The sequence below is a fragment of the Microcaecilia unicolor genome, chromosome 1 (assembly GCF_901765095.1).
Source record: "Microcaecilia unicolor chromosome 1, aMicUni1.1, whole genome shotgun sequence".
In the NCBI taxonomy this organism is placed as follows: domain Eukaryota; kingdom Metazoa; phylum Chordata; class Amphibia; order Gymnophiona; family Siphonopidae; genus Microcaecilia; species Microcaecilia unicolor.
Window position 1 is genome coordinate 196,964,730 of NC_044031.1, and position 22,775 is coordinate 196,987,504.

Sequence of the window (22,775 nt, forward strand, 5' to 3'; positions counted from 1 at the left end):
TTCTGATAGGCCTCTTAGGGATTGAGCTGATGTCTGAGGAAGCAGACATCAGAAGTCAGATCTATTTAAACCTACCTCTCCCTATAGCCTATGCTTTAGCTTTGATTCCTGTCAGCTGAGCCTCTTTCCCTCTCTCTCTCTGTCTGTCCTAGTAGCACACTGTGCATCCATTGGAGTTTGCTTACTCTTCTTGTTGCTTGTAGCTTCTCTGTGTGCTGGTTGTTCCCAGCGTATGCTTGACTGTTTCCCAAGCCTAACTGCTTTTCTTGATTACCTTGCTTCCGTGTAGCTGTGGGTGCTCTGTTTGCTCTGTCTCTGTGTGCTGCTGAGTTCTGGTAAGAACATTGTTTGTTTTTCCCCTTTGTTAGCTTTAAACCTTTGACTGCAGTGTAAACCCTGCTTCTTCCTGACTTGTGTGTTAAAAGCAGCCCTTCCCTTTAGCCTGCTTTATCTCTTTGCTGTGTTTGTCTCCTGATTCTTCTGAGCATTGCTCCTTATCGAATGGCATATGTAAGGCAGCTTTCCCTGTTTGCTTGCTTTTCCCTTTGTCTCTAGTGACTGTTATTTGACTCTGGGGCACAGCCTTGTGTAATCTTATGAGTGGTTTCCCTTTACCTTTGAGTCCTGTATGGCCAGCCGTGTGTATTCTTGTGAGTGGATTCCCTTGAACCTTAAGTACTGTGTAGCACAGTCTTGTGTATTCCTATAGGTGGCTTCCCTTTATCCTTGAGTGCTGTGTGGCACAACCTAGTGTATTTGAGTGCTGTATGGTACAGCCTAGAGTGTTCCTGTGGAGCTTCGCTCTTGTACAGTCTGTGTCCCATTCTGTCCTCAGCTTTCCCTTTTTCCCTGTGGGCTTTGCCTCTGTTACCTGTGGTTCTGTGTAGCCTTTGTTTGCTTTCTCTTCCTCTGGTCGTAGCCTGTACCTGCCAGCTTTTTGTCTGTCACCCTTCCCTTGTGTGTCACTAGCTAGCGCTGTGTGCTTTGCATGTTCTTCAGTCTCTTTTGGGACCCCTTGTTGTGCCAATTAATACCAATTGATTGTTAGTGGCTTGCTAATTAATTAATTTGCATGTGCATAGCCCTGCACACCCTTGTTCCTCACTGGATTGCTGCTAAGCATACAACACAAGACCTGAGGTTTTATAGTACTTAATCACATCAGGTCTGAGAGAGGTGGTAATCTCCCACTGATGCTACTAAGAAAAGAGCAGCGACTAATTTATCTATGGAATACAGTAGCCCCAGGTGGGCTCAATAGGGAGATTGACTGGCTGAGTATCTAGCAGGATATTTAACACCACTGAAAGTCCCAGATAGCCAGTACACATGTGTGGGCGTTTTTTCGTTCCTTTGCTGCTGGTGGTAGCGAGTTCCCAACCACTGATAGGAACCGGTAAGCAATTTTAATACGTTAGCTTGTATTTGATAGAATATGAAGTTTAGGTTAGATGGTAAATCATGATTATCTACACACTGTCTCCATGTAATGTGAATGACCCTTGAAGACGCTGCTAAGAGCGAAACATGATCATGTCGGGTTCTTCGAACAATTGATTTGTTATGAACTCTCATTGGGGAGTATACTTTAAGAAGAATTTTTTCAAGACATTAGTGGATCTTCTGCAAACTCACAGCTATCTCAGGAATTTTGTCCTTGTCAACACTGTATCAGCTTACCATTGAAGTCTGTCCAGGCATCGGAAGTGTATACAACAATTTGGTCCTTTTTCGGATACATATTGAATTCTGATGGACTGTTAGTTATATGATGGACATAATAAGGCTGAGTAAGTTGATGTAGGGGGAAAGAATATGCTGTAGATGTATTGCAACCGAAGGTTATTTTATTGTGTGTAACAACATATATATATGGAGTGATTTTATTGAGTGTATATGTAAGAAATATGGAAGTGGATGAATGAGGATGGATAATAGTGTGTGGTTATTTAAGTATTTGTTATAGCGAACTTGTTTTGATACTAATAAAGATTTAAGAAATTTGATTTGTTGTTGTAATGGTTGTTTAATAATTACATTGTATGTTAGATACAACCAATATTGTGATATTGTGATTGAACCTATATAGTGATCTTGTATATATATATATACTAGGAAAAAAGGCCCATTTCTGACACTAATGAAACGGGCACTAGCAAGGTTTTCCTCGGAGTGTGTGTGTTTTACAGAGTGTGTGTGAGAGTGAGTGTGTGATAGAGAGAGAGTGAATGTGTGAGTGTGTATGACAGAGAGAGAGTGAATGTGTGAGTGTGTGTGACAGAGAGAGTGAGACTGTGTGCGAGAGTGTGTGTGTGTGTGTGTGTGTGTGTGTGTGAGAATGAGAGTGTGTGCCAGGGGCCCCCTCCCTCCCTCCCAGTTTCAGGGTCTGTCCGCCCGCCCCCCCCCTCCAAGTTCCAGGGTCATTGCCCCCCCTCTCCCCCTCCCTCCCAGTTTCAGGGTCTCCCTCCCTCCCAGTTTCTGGGTCCGCCGGGCCCCCCTCCAAGTTCCAGGGTCCGGCACCCTCCAAGTTCCAGGGTCCGGCCTCCCTCCTACCCACCCTGTTCCAGGGTCGTTGGCCCCCTCTCTCCCTCCTTCCCAGTTCCAGAGTAGTTGCCCCCCCCCTCCCCCCCCCCCCCCAGCCACCCTGCAATGTTTTAGTGAAAAATTAGGGAGCTGTGTCTCTACTATAATAAAAGGCACCTTCAACGTTGTGAAGCTGACTCCACGCACCTGCAACGTTGTGAAGCTGACTCCATGCCGGCTTCACTGAAGTGAAGGGTTCATAAGGATCGTAATGTTTGTCGCTCTGTAACCATCTCTCTCTGCCCTGCCCTCGCACCTCTGATAGGTCCACCGCCCTCGACGTCAAAACGTGATGATATCTTATAGCTTTCTTGTAATTAGATGGTTTGATCAATGTGCATATCTCCTAATCTGACTTAGTCAGTGTGTATATTTCTTAATCATTGTGATGCAGTAACAATAATGACTTATACACTCTCCATTTAAAGTACTAATAAAGAGTTTCATTTACCCAATACGAATCCAAAAGTATCTGTAGCATTTTATTCTGTGAGCAGTCTGTGCTGATCAAGTGAGCAGGCTGCAATACCAAAGCAATACAGGGTGGGAATTGTCCTCCTTGGTACGGTGGGAATTGATTCAGTGGGAATTTTCCTAGGTGGGAACTGACCTAGAACCTGGAGAAGATAGATCTGCATACCAAGGAGGCAGTGCATGCAAATCTATCTCATGCATATTCATTGTAGATATCCTGATAACCTGACTGGTTGGGTGTGCCCCGAGAACTAGGTTGAGAAGCACTGGATTAGTGCACATTTAGTTTAGTGCACACTAAAGGGTCTTTTAAAAAAAGTGATCTAAGTTTTTGCACTTAGCATACCTTAACAGCAAAAATTTAAATGTGCTGCAATGGCTGTGTGGTAATTGTTGGGAGCCCAATATGTCCTCAGCAATTACCACACTGAAAACTGCACTCATGCATATAAACCTATTGAGGGGGCATTAAATTAACCTGTGCTAAAAGGAAGTTACGCTGCATTAACTGCAAAAATTATGGTTAGCATGGAGTAAGTACAGAGCACTAGCTGTAGTATGCAAACATACCCATTCTCTGCCCTTGACCCGCCTAGTTCCCAGCTCCTAACACAACAAGCAGTTAATGTGCAAATTAGCGCATGCAAACTGCCATACCACCACAGTAACAGTTGGCGAGTTAGTGTGGAGGTAGTTAACATGAGGCAATTTGCAAATTATGGGCTAGATTCTATATATGGCACCAAAAACAATCAGTGCTGAAGAAAGTGCTATTTTATAAGCCATGCTTAAAATTAGGCGTGGTTTATAGAAAAGCACTTATGCCTGGGAATCATGCCTAAATTTAAGCACAGCCATTTGCACCAGCTGAAACGTGGTGCAAAGGTATGTGTCTATATTAGGCGTGTATCCCCCATTATTCTATAACAATGCACATTAATTTTAGGAATACTCCCGTTACATCCATGCCCCTCCCATTTCTGTACCCCCTTTTTCTGACTGCGCATAATTTTTAGGCATGGATCCTACACGTAAGTGCCAATTAAATCTAATTAGTGCCAATAATTGACAATTATTGGTGCTAATTGGCTCATTATTCAATTAAATTGCATGCAACTTGGACACTGCCTAAATTTGCATGAGCAATTTTTGGTGTTTTTTATAGAATTAGGGGATATCTGCTTATCGCACTTTAGTATAAGAGTCCCTAAATTTTTAAGGTGCAATAATGAATTGGGAATGCATATAGAAAACAAATCCTAACAAAGAAGTTCATGAACAGGGAAGTTAACATAATATAATATAACCTAGCTATTAATTAGGTGATTAAGGGGAAGCAGAAAGGCCAAATTACTTGAGTCATTTTTTAAAGGCCCTACTTTACTCCATGCCAATTTTAATTATAGTTCATCAAGAAGCACAGCATTTTGTACCTTAGCTGAACTTGCTGTATAAGCATTACCTTCATGACTACTTGCATGCAAGCTGAAGCGTGTAATTTATTTTGCGCTACAGTTATCAGGTTAAGTAGACAAATACATACATGCTGTAATGGAGCTTATTTGTCAGTATTTTATTAGTGTCTCCATTCTATTGCTCAGTAACCCATCTCCAATTTTCATTCTGTTCATGGAAAGCAGTCTTGAGTTCATCATATGAGCTTATGCCAGCCATAAAACTGGTATAAATGTTTTAGCCTAGATGCCAGTGGTACACACGTAACTTGTATTTTATAAGTTACACAAGTATGAGTCCTGTAAGATATACACTATGTAAGATATGCATGCATTTATAGAAGAGCACATAGCCAGACTTTTGGCATTTACCTTTGTACGTGCACACATATGCATGTATATTCCAATATTCTAGTAATTTAGTCATGCATTAACTATATAAATGTTAGTGCCTTTTTTGATGAATTACCCATAAGAGGACATCCTATAAAAGGCACCCAGATATCTGGAACACACTAATGTGAAGTCTATTCTATCAAGGAAAATAGACACCTACTTTCCTGTATAGAATACTAGCATAACTGGTTATATATGCACATAGGTGCTTAGGCGCGAGCATTTAAACCACCCAGGGGTGGCCTAAGGCAATCTGCCACCCGAGACAGGGTTGAGATGCCTCTCGCCCCCGTGCCCGGTGTAACATCTCCCCCCTTCCCCGCGTTCACCTTATTTTTTTTCCCAAAAGGTGGCAGCGGCAGTGATTCCCATAGACTGCCCTGCTGCTGGTATCAGCCTCTTCACTACAGCATTCCACTTCTGGTGAAACAGGAAGTTACATCGAGGAGAGCCGCAGTCGGAGATGAGACCAGTGCCGGTGGCAGGGCAGCCTATGGGAATCACTGCCACTGCCACCTTTTGGAAAAGAAACAAATAAGGTTATGGGTTGAGGAGGGAGGGGAGAGTGCTGTTCCTGGAGTGTGCCGCCTGAGACCCCCGTCTCAGGTGGCCTAATGATATGTACGCCACTGATGCCACTTATAGAGCTGGTGAAAATGCTTACACCTAGATTCAAGAGATACAGGTATAACTTACATGTGTAGAACTTATAGAATATTGCAAGTCTTGTCTACATTGTACTCAGCTCTGCTCATGTGAATAACCACTTATAAAATACACACTATCAAAGATATGTGCATATTTACAGAATGCCAAACTGCTGAAGTCCCAATGTATCCATAAATACTTCACAAATAATATAACAGCATATTAATTTGTATCACCTTTTAACCATATATTTCATCCATAAAAATGTGTTGGACCAGTCAGAGGTGAACCCTAACAGGCAACCGTATACTTAAAGGGAAGCACTGGGCATTACACACCATGGACACCAGGGAAAATCAGTGCTCAGCAATATTCTATAAAGTGCGCACAGAGATGAGCTCTCTTTTTAGAATAGTGCTTAGCCCCAATTCCTGCACCCAGCTTTGGGCATGAGGATTTATGCCGACTGAAACCTAGTGTAAATCCTGGCACACAAGTTGGGAGCATTTCTTCCAGATTCTATAACACTGTGCACATCTTGGAAGAATCCCTCAACCCACCCATGTCCTTCCCATAGCCACAAAAATAAAAGAGAAGGGGGCAGACCAATGTACTTTCAAAACAGTGAAAAAAAAAAGCTCTTCTCAATTTCTTCCAAAGCAATACGTTTCTTGACAACAGACTTGACGCAGTCCTGCATTTCAGCATCATTTGCTCCTGTTTTAGGAGTCAAACAGATTATCTCAGCCACTTATGGTAACTGTAAACACATAGGCTAAGAAATCCAATCTTACAGCATCCAAAGTACTACCAAACAGGATATCAAATGCAACAATGTGCCAGTTCTCCCATAGATGCTGTAGCACCATCTTAATATGGATACGATGCTCAGGGAATGATGAAGAAAACATTAAGATGTCATCTAGGTACACTAAAATGCAGGAGTAGAGGAGATCTCAAAAGAAGTAATTAATGAAGTACTGGAATACTGCTGGGACGTTACATTGCCCAAAAGATATCACCAGATATTTATAATGTCCATACAATGTGTTGAAGGCTGTCTTCCACTTGTCACCTGCTCAGATGCAGATCAGATTATAGCCCCACAAAGGTCAAATTTAGTAAAGATGGTTGCCCCTTATAGGTGGTCAAATAACTCTGTTATAAGCTGTAAGGGGTACTTATTCTTAATGGTGATGGCGTTCAACCCCCACCTGAAAAGCAGAGTTACAGATGAAACCCCAGTGCAGGTTATCCTGGACATAAGTACATAAGTATTGCCATACTGGGAAAGACCAAAGGTCCATCGAGCCCAACATCCTGTTTCCAACAGTGGCCAATCCAGATCACAGATACCAGGCAAGATCCATAAAGTGTACAAAACATTTTATACTGCTTATCCCAGAAATAGTGGATTTTCCCCAAGTCCATTTAATAACGGACTATGGACTTTTCCTTTGGGAAGCCAGCCAAACCTTTTTTAAACTCTGCTAAGCTAACCGCCTTTACCACATTCTCTGGCAACGAATTCCAGAGTTTAATTACACGTTGAGTGAAGAAAACTTTTCTCTGATTCATTTTAAATTTACTACATTGTAGCTTCATCGCATGCCCCCTACTCCTAGTATTTTTGGAAAGCGTAAACAGACGCTTCACATCTACCCGTTCAACTCCACTCATTATTTTATAGACCTCTATCATATCTCCCCTCAGCCACCTTTTCTCCAAGCTTCTTCACAGTATTTGTCTCGGGAATGGAAAGCAAGTTACTTTGCCCATGGGTAGCATCTTGCCTGTAAGGCGATCAATGAGGCAATCATAGTCTCGATGAGGTGGTAGTTCTCAGCTTTTTTCTTGCAGAAGATGTCAACGTAGGCGGCATATGCTGCTGGATGACCAGGAGACAGGGATGATTCCATTTTAGCCAGAGTTAGCCAAGGTTGAACAGGTATTAAGCAGGGATGAAAACAGGTTGGCCCCAGGCCAGAATATCTCCGTTGTGCCAGTCGATACGAGGTTCATGTTTCTGTAACCAAGGAAGACCCAGAATGACCTGATTCACTGATCTAGGAAGTACATAGTATTCAATTGTTTCCTGATGCAAGAGGCCCACCTGAAGAGAAATAGGGCTAGTAATTGCCAACAGGTGCCCAGACATTGGGTCCCCATAAGGTTTCTTGAGGGGTGTGAAGAAACAGTGTGTTTTAAGCCTGTAAAATGTAGTGGATATTTTCCTGCATTGATAATGTTCAGAAGTGTATTTCTCCTATTTGGACAGCAGGTGGTGTTTCTTTGCTGTAAAGCTGTTAAAGAGAACTGAGTGTTTTTTCTTTAGTTTGACACAGACAGGAAGCAAGAAGCAGTATATATTTGAAATCTTGTTGACAGGGCTCTGATTTGCCTGGAGTTTGAAATCACCCAAAAGTTGTTGCTGGCTGTTGCTTCAGTACTAGCCAGGAATAAAAGAGAGAAGAATCTCTTTGCCGAGGCTCAGTAAACAAACAGTTATATATCCTGATCTTCCCAGGTAGTTTTCTAGAAAGTATGCAAATGTTTAGTTAGTGTAATAATTGATCCATATTTCAGTTACCTATTACTGTTTGCTAATTGCACTTTGTTCCACTGTTCAATTTTTTTAAAGATAATAAACAATATTTAATTTATTGCATCTCTGTTTGGACTGATAAAGAATCCTGATGGTTTGTGTGTTGGGTCTGTGAGTGTTTTCTGGGAACTGTGAGATCACTGGGAGTGTGGCTCCAGCAACCTAGAAATCACTGGGGATAATTGAAGAGCAGCAGACTCAGCGGTTGTGACCCAGTCAGTTGGAGGAGGGTGCTAGTGTAGAGCATGAGCAGCAGGTGCAGGTGGACCTGAGCTATACTGGGGATAGACCCTCTAAGTGGTCATGGGGTAACCCCAGTTGGGTGGCTAGGTGTTTTGTGACAAGGGGATTTATAGGAATATTATACTGGCATATCAGGCATTCGTCCACAAAGTTCCTGGCAGCCCCTGAGTCAAGGATGGCTTGGACAATAATTTGTTTGTCTCCCCATTGAAGAGTGACTGGTAAGGTAATGAGGGAGGTTGAAGCAATTTGAAATGGACCTAGGGGTGCCTCCCCAACCAACCCTAGGCCTTGGAGTTTTCCAGTTTCCTTGGACATCTAGTTATATAATGTCCTAGATCTGCTCAATATAAACATAGATCCTGTGCTCTTCAACTTTGTTTCTCCTGATGCCCCACCTGCATGGGAACCTCCTCTCCCACAGTGGCAGAGATGAATGGGACCTGTGGCTGTATAGGCTTCTGAAATTGGGGTGCCACACGTATAGTGTGACATCTGTCTCCACGTTCCTTAACTCTTTCCTGGATTCTGATGTCAATCAATTCATAGGGAAATAAGGTCATCCAGGTTGGTAGGGAGGTCCTGCCTCACATGTTTATCTTTTATGCGACTCGCAATGCCCTGCCAGAAGACAACTACATGGGCCTCTTGATTCCACTGCAGTTTGGAAATCAGGGTCCAAAATCGAATGGCATACTGACCTACAGTCTGTGCCCTTTGTTGCAGGCTCAGGAGCTCAGAAGCTACCAAGTAGGAATGCCCTGGCTCATCAAAAACCTGCCAAAAGTGAGTAAGGAAGTCTGCCAGGTTGGTGTTCCCACAGGGGAAATGCTCAAAAGCCAGCACTTGCTCAGACAGAAGGGAGACAGTAAAGGTGATCTTGATCCGATCAGATGGAAAGCTAGAGGGCTGTAGTTCAAAATTCATCAGATACTGGTTTATAAATCCTTAGTATGCCTTGGGGTCCCCATCAAAACATGGCAGTGCTGAAACTCGTGGCTGAGGCACCGGGTGAACTGGAGGCGGAACCACTTGAGAGGGTCCCGGAAGTGGATTCAGTATTGAAGGGTCTGCATCACTCTTAGCTGAGCACAGACTCCTTGAAAGGTTCCTAAGTTGAGTCTGTTGTTACTGGACCACCTGAGCAAAGTCCTTGAGGGACTAAAGAAGCAGCTTGTCAGTTGAGCTCATGGCCTCAGCAAAAATGTCATGATTCGAGGAAAGTGATCCCTTGGGATGTAGTGAAGTTGGCTCCACCTGTGCAGTGTAAGCGCAGCACATGTCCTCACTGACACAGCTGCTTGACAAAGTCCAGGACATGTAGTGGGTACAGCAATGAACACAAGCTAGAAGTGGCAAGGGTAAAGCTCAGCAGCAGACAGACGAGGTCTGGAACAGCCCAAAGATCTAGGCAGGCTGCAAACAGGCAGAGTTAGGAACAGGCAGGCAGGAAAGCTGGAACAAGGCAGAGCAGGAACAAGATGGCAGGAAAGCTGGGGCAAGGCATGATAGGAACAGACTGGCAGGAGCATTGGAACAAGTCAAGGCAGGAACACGGCAATGCACAGGAAGCCTGTTCCTGAGGCACTGGTTGAGTATAGGGAACTTCCTTAAATACCTAGGCAGGATGTGATATTATCAGTCAGCTCCATTTTACAGGGCTATAAAAAGGAAGTGCAGAGTTCCAGGAAGTAGAAAAGATTCTTCAGGCACAGGAGGCTGCTGGACCCTAGAGGATTTCTGGAAATAGGTAAGGGGCGTGACAGCTTATCAAAGTTGTTGTTACATGGAATCAATTTGTGTTGCTGATTGCAATAAACATTACAAAAAAGAAAAAAAATCTGCCCTCTTTAGTTGCTGCTGGAATAGCCCCATATCTGGGAGCTATTGACAAGGTTCCTCTCCCAATCAGAGCTGTTGCTTTTATATATGCCGCTTCCTGTCTGATGAGCAGCTATCGGGCTTATTTTTGAAAGAGAAGGACGCCCATCTTTCGACCAAAAAAAAAACCCGTCCAAACCACAAAACCTTGTATTTTCAAAAACAAAAGATAGACGTTTTTCTTTTTGGAAAATGAACTTCCTTCTTATTCAGATTTTGGACATTTTTTGCGAAACATCTAAAGTCGGACTTAGACGTCATATCGAAAATGCCCCTCCACGTGAGTTAGAGAGACTGAGCAGAGAGACTGAAGGACCTTTTTCTGTTGTGGCCTGGGTCTGCGAGGTGCTCTGACCCCGGGAGACTAAACTAGTGGTGGATGAGGCGAGACCTGGGTTATACACACTTTTGAGGCTGCTTTTAAACTTGATCTCTCAGTCTTTATATCACAACCTTGTTGGTTTTAACCATTTTCTAAGTAAATGAAATTGCCAAAGTGTCTCTTGTCCTATACATTTTGTCCCAATTAGACTGTAAGCTCAGTCGAGCAGGGGCTGTCTCTTGCATGTATCTGAGCAAAGGACAGAAGAGGTCACTGTGCTATCAAGCAGAAACAGTAAAACCAGTACCAGAGAAAAGAATGTGTTATGCCAGGTTTTATCATGTTCTTTTAATGATTGACTATTAATCTTTTATATCTGCACATTCTTTTCTCTGGTGCTGCTTTTATTGCTCCTCCTTGTGTGCATCAGCACAGTGCTGCATATATCTGGTAGTGCTATAGAAATGATAAATACTGGTAGGAAAATGAAAAATGTAAGAACTGGGCAAAAGTTTACCGAACCATTTATTTGTGCATAGTCTTTTTCAGATGGATATTTTTCCCTTTCCAGATATGGTAGGGAATGAAATCCTTGAGGGGAAAATAGCACCGTTTCAGAACTGTGTGAAGTGTATCTGTTGGTTTATTTCTATTTTCATGCATTGCCTTTTTCCTGAGGTTTAATTCGTACCCACTGGGTTTTAATAGTGGAGTCTGATTACTCCCATCACTTTTCCCTCTTTATTTTAATTTAAAAAAAAAAGTGCTGACTTGTCTGCTTGATGCAGCTCTAGAGGTCTCCTTGTGTTGAAATGAATACAGCCTAAATTACTTCAAGCCTTCACTGTTGGTTCTTTTATTAAATAAAAGTAACTGGTGGTGACCGAGCCTCTGGTCCAATTTAAAATAGGGCAATAAAGAAGAATCCATTCTTACCAGGAGTGCTGCAAGCTGTGACACAGTGCCATCAATTCTGCAGAAATCATTTTGACACATGTAGCTTATTGAGCTAACCATGGCATGCAGCATCTCCTATTGTGAATGGAAATTAGATCTAAATAAGAGATGCACACAGGCACAAACACAGACACAAAATACACAGTTGCCAGTTAGCCATGCATAATGTTGCTGGAATTGATTGCTTTTTCTGTGTGGGGGTTTCAAGTGCATATAGGAGCCTAATTGCAGTGTCTTCCTGAAATATTCAGAATAATGACACCTGGGAACCCCTATGGGGGTTTTATTGCTACAGTCAGTTATATATACAAATGCAGAATCTCTAACCACTGCCACAAATTAGCCATTCCCTGCTTTCCTAAATGTAAAAGCAATGGCATGCTGCGGTTCCTTTTATTTTGGTGACTCAGTTAATGTATAAAATGTATGGTCAAGCTTAAGTGTCCTTGACTCTATATTTTGTCAGGCAAACAAGCTACACAGTCAACTTATCTAAAATATGACCCATAAATGTCATCCTCTTTTTAATATAATAATGCACATAGAGTCTTTACAAAGCACAGAGTCACCATGCACTGTTAATTCAGCACACATTAATTGCTATTACAAATGTACATAATTTAAAATCTAGAGATAACAGCTCAGGTAGACTGCTTCAGGAATCCACATGCCAGTGATTCTCCAACCTGGTCCTGGAGGCACCCCAGCCAGTCAGATTTTCAGGCTATCCATAATAAATATTCATGAGAGAGAGATGTGCATGCAGTGGAGGCAGTGCATGTAAATCTCTCTCATGAATATTCATTGTGGATATCCTGAAACCCTGACTGGATGGGGTGCCTCCAGGACTGGGTTTGGGAACCCCTGCCATATGCAATGAGGGCACTGATTAAAATCATAGGCCTGAAGAAACTTGAAAATGCACTGCAACAGATATTGATATTAGGATCATTGCTGTGTATGTCAGAGCTGGTGCATTAGTTCCCCAGATGCAGCTATCTGAATAACAGTTGCATATTACCAGCAATCTATAGACTTGCGCAGAACACCCACGCTCTGTCCTCAATCCACCTTGGCTCTGTCTGGATAGTGCCAGGATAATCTGTAACAATTGTCCGCAACGGTTGTTGTGTTCAGAAAATGCGATGCACTTACCTTTGTACACAGTAGCAAGAGCATCCATGATGTATTGTAAGCCACATTGAGCCTGCAAAGAGATGGGAAAAAGTGGGATACAAATGCAACAAATAAATAAATAAATAAATAAATAAATAAAAAGAAGAGAAAATACCGAACCTTATATTACCCCACATATTACACTTATGGAACATTATTCCATTTGCCTTAAAAAATTTACCTGCAAGAAAAGATTTAGGCCAGGTCAAACCTTACATCCCAGCCCCACTTCCTTACACCTCTCCCTAAATTGAACAATCCACTAAATCAAAAGCTGCAGAAAGTTCTATGGCATTCAACAAAACCGCCTTCTTCCTAACTAAACACTTGTATATTGAATCCATCATAGCTGTCCAAAGGGATTCTGTCACTGACCCCTGCCTAAAGTCTACTTGACCTACACCAACACCCTTTCCTCCTCCAAATATTCCTCAATCTGAACTTCTACCGCCTTTTCTAGAATCTGACTTAGAGGCAGATGCACTAAAGCTTAATGAGCCTTTAATGACCCTCCAACGAGGAAAATTTGATCCGTTGCATGCATCAAAGGGCTTTTACCGAGGAAGCTAGCAGCTAACGAAAACGGAATGGAGATGAGCAATTAGTGTAAAAACCCCATTGAAACGAGATGCACTAACCTTTTCCGATTGCCTTTACGCAGGAAAAAGGCAGGAAATCTAACGTGAGGTCTGGACCTCTCGTTAGGACAGCTCTGTGCCAGGAAAAATCATAAAGTAAAACTTTGAGCCAATCCCAGCGCATTAGCAGAGCTAAAAGCGCTGTGATTGGTCCAAAGGAAGTCAGAAAACACATCAAATAAAAAAAATAAAAAAAGGATCGGGAGGGGGCAAGGGCGCTCATCAGGAGCGTCCTGTATGGACGGCCATGCCCCCCCCCCCCCGCTGCTCCCCATTGTCCGCCACTTCCCCCCCCCCCCCCCCCACACACACACACATGAGAAAGAGGAATTCTAGCAGCCCCGGTCCCCCTCCCTTCCTGTTCTTGTGTTTTGCAAAGCTAACTCCGCCTCCCGTCATTCTTCCGCCCCGTGCCCCGCTGCCCCCCCTGAGGTCGACTACGCCGCTCTCCCCCTCCACTGAGACCCCCCTCCCTATTACCGACCCGAGCAGCGCCTCTCACCTCTTTCTGAAGCGCTGCACGGGCAGGAAGATCTGTTGTGTTGGTCTAGAGTCTCCATGACGTAAGTAACCTACGTCAGAAGGAGGCGGGCCTAGGCCAGGGAAGAAGAGACGTCATGGAGACTCTAGACCAACACAACAGATCTTCCTGCCCGTGCAGCGCTTCAGAAAGAGGTGAGAGGCGCTGCTCGGGTCGGTAATAGGGAGGGGGGTCTCGGTGGAGGGGGGAGCGGCATAGTCGACCTCAGGGGGGGCAGCGGGGGCAGGGCACGGGGCGGAAGAATGACGGGAGGCGGAGTTAGCTTTGCAAAACACAAGAACAGGAAGGGAGGGGGACCGGGGCAGCTAGAATTTTGCTTTTTCGTGGTGGGTGGGAAAGCGGCGGAAAGTGGGGAGCAGCGGGGGGGGGGCAATGCCGTCCATACAGGACGCTCCGGACGAGCGCCCTTGCCCCCTCCTGATCCTTTGTTTTTGGATCTTGCTGACCGAGTAGCCATGTGTATGTGTTGTGGCTTTTTTTTTGTTTGTTTTTACGTTTGCAGCATGCGCAGAGCAGCCAGCAAAATGCTTGGCTGCTCTGCGCATGATTTAGGGGCCGATTACCGATGTGTATTGTGATTCTTTGATACATTGTACGTTTCAATACCGATCTGAGCATGTGTGACTTTTTTTTTTTTTGGTGCATTCTTCGTTTTTTTAAAATCGTTAGGGACTTTAACGATTTTGATTTTTTTACGTTTGGTTGCTGCATCTGCCTCTTAGTCAATGTTGATACATTAGAGATCAGTCTAAAATTAGTGGAATGTGATATATCCAACCCATCCTTCTTTTCCACTGATATCTCTAGATTTTCCTTCATCAATAATGATACACATGCCTCGTGCAAGGGTTCACTGCGTTCACAGTGTACCTTAAGCCCAACAAAATTCCATCAGGGCATTGTTTCAACATATATGATGGCACAATATCTACTGGGGATTATGATAAGTACAACAATCCCAAACATTGTCACTCTCAGGCTTATTTTACGCCCATCTTTCGACACAAATCGCAAGATGGCGTCCTTCTCACAGGGTTGCCCAAATCGTCATAATCGAAAGCCGATTTTGGGCGTCCTCAACTGCTTTCCGTCGCGGGGATGACCAAAGTTCACTGGGGCGTTCGGAGGCGTAGCGAAGGCGGGACTTGGGCATGCCTAACACATGGGCGTCCTCGACCCATAATGGAAAAAGGGCGTCCCTGATGAGCACTTGGACAACTTTACCTGGTCCTGTTTTTCTTACAACCAAGCTACAAAAAGGTGCCAGAACTGACCAGATGATCACCGGAGCGAATCGGGGATCACCTCCCTTTACTCCCCCAGTGGTCACTAACCCCCTCCCACCTTCAAAAAATATCTTTAAAAATATATTGTGCCAGCCTCTATGCCAGCCTCAAATGTCATACTCAGGTCCATTGCAGCAGTATGCAGGTCCCTGGAGCAGTTTTAGTGGGTGCAGTGCACTTCAGGCAGGCGCACCCAGGCCCATCCCCCCTACCTGTTACACTTGTGGTGGTAAATGTGAGCCCTCCAAAACCCACCACAAACCCACTGTACCCACATCTAGGTGTCCCTTCACCTGTAAGGGCTATGGTAGTGGTGTACAGTTGTGGGTAGTGGGTTTTGGGGGGGGGGGGCTCAGCACACAAGGTAAGGGAGCTATGTACCTGGGAGCTTTTTCTGAAGTCCACTGCAGTGCTCCCTAGAATGCCCGGCTGGTGTCCTGGCATGTCAGGGGGACCAGTGCACTACGAATGCTGGCTCCTCCCACGACCAAAGGGCTTGCATTTGGTCATTTCTGAGATGGGTGTCATTAGTTTCCATTATCACCGAAAATCAGAAACGACCAAGTCTAGGGATGAAGGGACGACCATCTCTAGGGACGACCTAAATGTCAAAATTTGGGCGTCTTCGTCTGTATTATCGAAACAAAGGATGGACACCCATCTTGTTTCGAAACCGCCCCTCCACCAGGACGTTTTGCGAGGATGTCCTCAGCAAAACGTGGGTGTGCCTATCGAATATGCCCCTCTCTGTGTTTTCAGTAGCCAAGACAAATTTTGACTTTTCCAACCTAGTGGTTAGAGCACCAGGCTGACAAGCAGGGAAGCCTGATTCAAATCCCACTGCTGCTCCTTGTGATTTTGGGCAACACTCCAATGCCTAAGGTGCAAACTTAGGGGCCCTTTCACTAAGCTCCATTATGTGCTATGGCTTTCATAATACAGCTTAAAACAGCATACCATAGGACGTGCTCAGGTGTCCTGTGGTAAGTGCCATTTTAACACATGCTGCTCCATGAGCTAAACATTTTTTCAATTTGGGGGGGAGGGGCTGTATCAGGGGACGTTCCTGCTACATTGTCATGTGCTAACTGGTTAATGCAGGATTATAGTATGAGCCTTTACCACGTACAAACTGGGTGGCGTTATGTGCTCGCGCTGTAATTTTTATTAAAAGCCATGTGCTAATAGGAACATTAGTGCATGGCCATTATTAGAAAAAATAGAAAATCAGCCATTTTATGGCCACTTTCTGCCACAGCTTAGTAAAAGGGGCCCTTTGTTTGTAAGCCCTCCAGGGCTTATATTTTAACTGGGATATGAGGAGAGGCATTTTTGAAATGAAGTTTAAGTCGGACTTTGGATGTCTTCCCATAAACATTCCAAATCCGAATAGGAAACATACCCATTTTTGAAACAGCAAAATGCCTTTTTTTTTTTTTTTTTTTTTTAATGGCCACATGCTAAATGTTTTTGTGCTCTGTACATATATCTTTTTGGTCCATGTTCAAAAGAAAAAAAAATAGTCCAGGTGCAAAATGCACAAATCAAGCTATTTCGATGTTGGAGGAGCCAGCTTTCTTAGTAGACTAGCCACACAGACATCCCAGGAGAGCAGTGGGGAATCCCTAGGGGGCACTGCTGTGCACTTCAAATAGAAGGTCCCAGGTACACATCTCACCACTACCCCCTTATCTTGTCTGTTGAACCCTCCAAAACCCACCGCTCTCAAATGTACAGCACTACAATAGCCCTTATGGGTGAAAAGGGTCACAAATATGTGGGTACAGTAGATTTGTGGTGAGTTTTGGAGGGCTCACAGTTTCCACCACTACACTGAAACTGTCATAGAGACTGGTAAGTACTATTTTATTCACATCTTTGCGGGATGGGGGAAGGGTCAGTGACCACTGGGGTAGTAAGGGGATCATCCCTGAGTCCCTCCAGTGGTCATCTGATTATTTAGGGCACCTTTTAGTGTTTTATTCATTCTAAAAACAGGTCTAGATCAAAATGTTGAAGTTTTAGCCCTAGACATTTTTGTTTTGCTCCATTATAGCTATAAAGCATCCAAGTGTTAGGAATGCCCTAAGCCCGCCCTGACATGCTCCCTTGTGATTTCGACACACTGCAGATGAATTGCATAGATAAATGTCTGCGAAATAAGTTTTGAAAATACCGATTTGGACAATTTGAGAAGAAATTTGTCCAAATGCTGCTTTAGAACACTTTTTGGCTGTTTTTCTCTTTTGAAAATAAGCCCGATAGAGTACATTAAAGTAACTCAGCTTGAGCTACTACTGAAAAGATGAGAGCTAAATTCAAATTTTAAAAAAAACACAATTACCCCACTCTTCACGCCTGTTCCCTTACTTAGCCCTGCTACTATATTTTCAGAGCACTTCAGGCTCCACATCACATGAACTTAGGTTTATTCTCAACTTTCTCAATTGAAGCTTTCTTAGTATTCTGTACCACTTCATGATACTCATTTTAACTGTCATGAAAAATTAGAACAATGAACAGAAAAGGTGCAATCAGCAAAAAGTAACAGATAACTAAATATGGATCAATTATAAAACTATCTAAACATTTGTTTACTATCTAAATAGTACCTGGGGAGATCAGGACATATAGCTGCTCATAGGTTATCAACTATAACTGTTCACAGAGCCTCAGCAAAGAGATCTTTCTCTCTCTTCTCCCTGGCTAAGACTGGAGAAAAAATCATTACATCCTAGCTGAATTTTGAGCTCTTGGGCCAATCAGAGCCCAGAACAACAAGTTTTAAAAGTAAATGGCCACATCACTACAGGTTACCTCTTATCTGTGTTAACCAAAGAAGGAACAGTCAATTCTCTGTAATAGCTTTAAACATAAACATGCACCACCTACTGGCCAGACTAGAGAAATACACTTCAAGAAATAAGGCAGTTTTACAGGCTTAGAAACCCCACACTCAGATACAAAGCTTTTAAGTAAATAGTGTTGTTGGGGGGGGGGGGGAGTCAGGAAATACATTTATAGAGTATACATGAAAAGGAACTATATTAACATCTGAAGAGAAGAAGGAGCTGTATACACGCTACTAAGTTGCTGAAGTCTCCCGATTTGCCTGACGACAAAAATGCCTAAGCGTAGAGGGAGAGTGGCGGTTAGAGCCTCTCTGCTACCCCCCTCTTTACCTGGACCACTTGATCGTTTTGTGAGACCACAGGGAGTAGTTCTGGATAGCAGAATGCTTCCAGTTGGGAACACCGGCGTTCAGGCAGAATCGGTTTCCCCTGGACTTGAAACCACCCTCAGCCCCGCTACACGCATCCCGCCTCCCCAGCCGATTGGTGCGAGCTCCTTCCTCAACTCGACGGGGTCCCCCCTAGCAGGTAGCATGGACCCAGAAGAACGCCGAGGAGAGGCTTCATTTACATCTGAGAAAGGAGCGGAGGGCCTAGTGCCCATAGAAACGCCGCGGTGTGAGGGGAGAGGAGTCGAGGGACAGAGCCAGACACCTGAGAAGACTTCTGAAAGGTTTGCTTTACCAATAGAGTTTGCAGTTAAACCAAAGGAGGTAACACTGGATGCTCTTTGGGACTTAGTTTCTAACCTGGGTCAGACTTTCTTAAAACAGACTAATGAAGTTATGTTGAAAGTTAACCTACTTGAGAAAGACTTACAAAAGAAAGAGGAAGAGACTAAAGTTATAAAGGGAAAAATTGAGAAAATGGATCAAAGAATTATGAAATTTGAGATGATACAACCAGCAATGACAAATGATTTGACGAGTCTCAGGATAAAAATGAAGATATTTGACAATTATACTAAAAATCATAACCTGAGATTCGTTAATTTTCCTAGAATAAAGACTGTTGATCCTCTTGATATGCTAAAGCGCTATATGCGTGAACATTTGAATATACCAGAACAGAACTTGCCACCTTTTACTCAGGCATATTATGTCCCAGGAAAAGAATTGAATCAATTACCTGAATTCCCACTAGATGTTTTTCTCTTGTTGGAAACTTCTGACACTGAATTAGCAACAGCCGCAACTTTGGTAGCGACTGTTGCACTATTACCAGACAAAAATTGGATCTTCCGTCTGTTTTTCCGGAACAAAGATAAACCCTTTTTGGGTTTTAAGATTTTATTATTTCCCGATGTCTCCAAGGAGACAAGAAGACGGACGAAACAATTCTTACTTCACAAGCCTGAAGTTTTGCAATTAGGGGGTACCTTCTTTTTAAGATACCCCTGCAAATGCATAATAAGATTTGCGGAGAAGAAATATGTATTTACAGAGCCATCACATGTGTCAGCGCTTATAACCTCGATGAGAACGGAGAAGCGTTAATGTAATAATTACTCAGCTTAGTAAGAGTTTGTGTTAGCCCTGCTTTTTATAATTTATGTAAGAAGTCCCCATATTTCCTAAATCTTGGACCTGTAATTATGGACTTGAGTGTCAATATATGGAAAAGTTAATTTCTTATTTTTGTGAAACTTTATTTTATGGACACTTTTCCAATCAAGAGTGTATCTTGTATAAAATTTGATTAAACGCAATAAATAAAAGAGAAAAAAAAAGAAGGAGCTGTATTAACATATGAATTGCCAGGAGAAGGGAACTTATGTTGTAATCATTGAAGAAGATGACCATCAAGAACCAGGTGTCATTTGGCCTGGGGGCGATTAGATGACACTTGAGCTCTTTAAATTCAAGCATGTGCTGTGGCAAATTGAGGGAAAGAACTGTATTAACATCTGAATTGCATGGAGAAGGAATCTTACTTTGCAATCATTGGAAAGGAAGCCAATTGACCACCAAGGGCAAGGTCACATTTTGCCAAAGAATGATTTATGACACACCGGTTCTTTAAATATGAGCATGTGGCTGCAGGCACATGTTGAAAGAGGCATGCCCAAGAGTACCATTTGCAACAAAGGATATACTGTAGTGCCTTTTACTCTTTTGGTATGGGGAAGAAGAAGAATAAGGTGACAGTGGTATCAGTTGGTGAGCCAATGGACCAGCATGTGATGATTGTCCTAAGTGAGGGAGGGACTGCTGGATTCCCATCCATGTTGGATGCCTCTGAGTCGTGAAGGGTCTACCTACCCTCTCAATCTGTTATGTCGAGAGGTGTGGTAGCCGTGTTAGTCCACTCTTAAAGGTTATCAATAGAAATCAAACAAAATAAAATATGGAAAAGAAAATAAGATGATACCTTTTTTATTGGACATAACTTAATACATTTCTTGATTAGCTTTCAAAGGTTGCCCTTCTTCCTCAGATCGGAAATAAGCAAATGAGGTAGCAGATAGTATATATGAGAGAAACATCAAAGCATTACTTTGACTGTCTGACAGAGTGGGAAGGTGGGGGTATGCATGGGGACATCAAAGCATTTCATTGATATTCTAACAGAATGGGTGTTGGTAGGTGAGAGGAGGGTAATAAACAGAAAAATAAACAGAGAAATACAGCTTTATGTTTTATAATGAGTTAGAAAACCCAGATCCTTATTAAGTCCTGTTTGTTGGGTGTCAAAATATTCAATCATTCTTATTTCAAAGGTCTTATGTTCCTGTATTCTTTTAAAATTACCTTTCAGTATTCTTACTGTGAAATCACTGGTGCAGTGTTCTGGTCTTGTGAAGTGTTGGCCCACAGGGGTGGGGGCCTGACTGGCACCGGCTATTTTCATGTGATGTCTGTGCAGATTGAATCTTGTCTTAAGCATCTTCTCCAATATAGCATCCTTTGTTACATTTCTTACACTGAATGATATATACCACATTGGAAGATGAGCATGTAAAATAGTCCTTTATGTTGAATATTTTTCCTTTGTGAATGACTGTGGGGTCTTGTGAAATGTTTTGGCATAGTTTGCAGCTGGCTGTGTTACACGGGAATGTGCCCTTTTCTTTTTCCGTCTGTGTTGGACGTTTACTTCTGATCATCTTGTGTTTTAAATTTAGTGGCTGTCGGAAGGCCAGCACTGGTGGGGATGGGAATATCTCTTTCAGTAATTCATCTTCCTGAAGTAGTGGCTGTAGGTCTCTTATGATTTTACTCAGTTTCTCCAGCTCTGGGTTGTATGTCACTACAAGGGGAATTCTGTCGTTGGCTTTTTTTTCTTTGTACTGTAGCAGATTTTCCCTGGATGTTTTGAGGGAGGAGGCAATATTCTTGGAGATTATTTTGGGGTTGTAGCCTTTCTGTTTGAAGGATGCAGTCAGGGTTTCAAGGTGTCTGTCTCTATCATCTGGGTCCGAGCAGATACGGTGGTATCTTGTGGCTTGGCTGTAAATAATGGACCTTTTTGTATGTGAAGGGTGGAAGCTGGAGTTGTGGAGGTAGCTGCATCTGTCTGTGGGTTTCTTGTATATAGATGTTTGTATACAGCCATCACTGATTGAGACTGTGGTGTCAAAAAAATTGACTTTTTCTGGGGAGTAGTCAATTTTGAATCTGATTGTAGGATGGTATGTATTAAAGGAATAGTAAAATTGTTTCAGAGTTTCTTCCCCCTCCGTCCAAATCATAAAAATGTCATCGATGTACCGGTAGTATTTTAGAGGTTTGGTCTGGTATGTATTCAGAAATGTCTCTTCCAGCTCAGCCATAAAAAGGTTGGCATATTGGGGTGCTGTCCTGGTGCCCATTGCAGTGCCCATTATTTGTATATAGATATCATTGTTAAAGTGGAAGTAGTTGTGAGTTAAAATGAATTTGATTAATTTTGTAATAGTTTCTGGTGAGTATTGATGGTCCAGTGTGGATTTTTTTAGGAGTCTTCCACATGCAGCTATGCCATCCGCATGTGGAATGTTGCTGTATAGTGATTCTACATCCATCGTGACCAGAAGGATGTTTGGTGGTAATTGTTTGATATTTTTCAATTTATTCAGAAAGTCTGTGGTGTCTTGTATGAAGCTGTTAGTTTTGTGCACGAGAGGTTTCAGAATTCCCTCTATGAGTCCAGATATTTCCTCCGTAAGCATGCCAATACCTGATATGATTGGTCTGCCCGGGTTTCCAGGTTTGTGGATTTTGATGTGGCTGGTAGGAAATGTTCTGATAAGATCTTTTAGCTGCTTTGTATAATCCTGTGTGGGGTCCTCAGTTAGTTTCCTGTAGTATTTGTTGTCTGAGAGCTGTCTGTGTCCCTCTTCCATGTATTTTTGTGTGTCCATAATTACCACTGTGCCTCCTTTGTCTGCGGGTTTGATGATAATGCGTTCGTTAGTTTGTAGAGTTCTTATGGCCGCTCTTTCTGGTGGGGTAAGATTGTACAGAATTCTTTTTTGTTTGTTGGAGAGTTGTGATTTAACCCTATGTCTGAAACTTTCTATGTAATTATCCAGCTTGTAGTTTTGTCCCTCCTGTGGGGTGAAATAAGTGTTCTTTTGTTTAAGACTGTATTCCGGTCTGTTTGGTTTCCCTCTATTGTGGAAATGTGCTCTAAGACGCATTTTTCTGAAGAATTCTTCTAGGTCTGAATATAGTTGGATTTCATCAAGTTTGCTAGATGGGCAAAAAGAAAGTCCCTTGGAGAGCACAGAGACTTCAT